We start from the raw sequence: 2370 nt of genomic DNA, 5'->3' as shown, positions 1-2370 counted from the left end.
TTTATTGTTATAAACTCTATATGTTTTGCTAGAAAAGAAATAGTAAAGAAAAACTCCAACATCGGATTTTGAATCAAATTTATCTGAATTATCTTTAATATTAAGAATAAATTATTTTGAACAAAAAATTTTAAAATATAAAATGTTAAGTTTTCTTCTTCTCCAAAACTCATAAGGAGTGTTTTTCAACTCTAGTCTCAAAGTAACATAGTTTAAAACATAGCAAAAGGTGTTTACAGCTTCCGCCCAAAAACATTTAGGTGTGTAAAATTCTTTTAACATAGTTCTTGTCATTTCTTGAAGCGATCGATTTTTTCTTTTCACAACCCTATTTTATTGGGGAGTTCTAGAAGTTGAAAAGTTATAGTGGTTTCCTTTTTCTTCACAAAACATTTCAAATAAATCACTATAAATTTATCACCATGATCACTCCTTATGTTTATTAAAAAAAACCCTTTTTTATTTTCAAATATCTTCAAAAACTTTACAAATTCATAATTTATTTCTTCTTTAGATTTCAAAAACAAAGCCCAAATATATCTTATAAAGTCATCAATAATTGAAACACATATCTATTACCACTAATACTTCTAGTCCTAGTGAGTCCAAAAGATCCATATGTAGTAATTCTAAAGGTTTTTTTGATTAAAATGTGATTTTTACTCTAGAAATAAATTTTCAATTGTTTACTCATTTGACAAGCTTTACACAACTTTTTATTTTTAAATGCTATATGTGTTACACCTTTAACTAGATTACAAAGGATGTCCATGTTAATATGACCTAGTCTTCTAAGCAAAAGAAAATTATCATTAATACTAGCAACAAGACAATTTTTTATTCTTATGTATACAGTAATTTTAATCTTGTAGATATTTACATTTCTATTTCCTATATATATTACTTTATTATTCTCAATAATTAACCAACTTGCATGATCAAAAATAATTTTATAGCCTTTATCATATAATTTACTAATGTTAAGCAAGTTGTGTTTTAGGCTATTAACATGAAATACTTTTTCAATGGAAAGAGAAGATTTACCTCTATTATTGCCAACTCTGATTATTTTGCCTTTTGAGTTGTCTTCAAATATGACTTTTCCTTCATTTATTTTGGTAATTCTTGAGAATAATGAGTCATCTCCGGTCATATATATTGAACAAGCACTATTTCAAAACCATTTCTTATACTCCCTTGATTCCTGCTCATAAAAATCAAGATGAAATTTTTAGTAACAATACCTTCTTGGGTCTTTTATTGTTCGAGATGGTTCCTTTTTTAACCCAAGTCATGTTATAAATTTTATCCATTTTAATAGGACATGCATAAATCAAATAACCTATAGCTCTAAAATAGTTACATTTATGGTTAAGGTTATAAGATTGTTTAGCTTTAACAAAATAGTTCTTTAAATACTTTTGGCTTGATAACTTAAACCTTTTTTTGTTAAACACACATCTTTAGTTTGAAAGAATCATTTCTAGAAATTTAGAGCCTTGTGTGAATTTTGCTAAGGTTGTATTCAACTTGTTTACCTTTTCTTTTAACAATTTGTTTTCATCTTCAAGTTGATTTACCTTATAGATCTTCAATCATCATGCAAGCTTTCTTTTCTAAAGTTTTTTTTATCTACAATTAAGTATGCATAATTATTTTTCAAGGTACTATATTTTAAACCTAATTTTTTAAATGCATCATATAGTAATTCAAGTGCATCATCCAATTCATCATATGTAGGGTCAGATTCATTATCCAAAGATTATATCTCATTTGTACTTTTGATTTCCATAAAGCACATGTTTGCCACATGTTCTTCTTTATCACTTAAGTTTGAGTCTGAATCATCATTGATATCTTTCATTACCTTCTTATAATGATAACTTTTCTTTTTATTTTAAAGAAATAGATAATATCCTTTGATGCGACCTATTTTGTTGCATTTATAGCATTTTAGGAGTTCTTTGTTTGAATTTTCATTGTTCTTATATTTCTTGTAGTTTGAGAATCTTTTTTTGCCTTACTTTTTTCTTAGGAAACTATGAAAGTGCTTTGTGATTAAAGTATTGTCTTCTTCATTGTCTTCATGATCATCTTCATTGTCTTCAATGTGATGGACAGTTTTGAATGCCAAGTTCTTCTTTGGCTTTTCTTCTTACTCTTTCTTATCTATAGTGATGTCATGAGTCATCTTACCAATAAGCTCCTACAATCAAAGTTTGGTGAGATTCTTAGCTTCTTGAATTGTCGTCACCTTTGCTTCCTAAGTTTTCAATAGATACCTATGAATTTTGTTCATAATTTTGGCATTAGTGCATGTTCTACCAAGTGCATTCAAACGATTTGTAATGGTAATCATTCTATTAAACA

The sequence above is a fragment of the Populus nigra genome, chromosome 16 (genome assembly GCF_951802175.1).
Source record: "Populus nigra chromosome 16, ddPopNigr1.1, whole genome shotgun sequence".
NCBI lineage: Eukaryota > Viridiplantae > Streptophyta > Magnoliopsida > Malpighiales > Salicaceae > Populus > Populus nigra.
The sequence above is the reverse complement of the archived record's forward strand: the minus strand, read 5'-3'. Positions refer to the sequence as shown.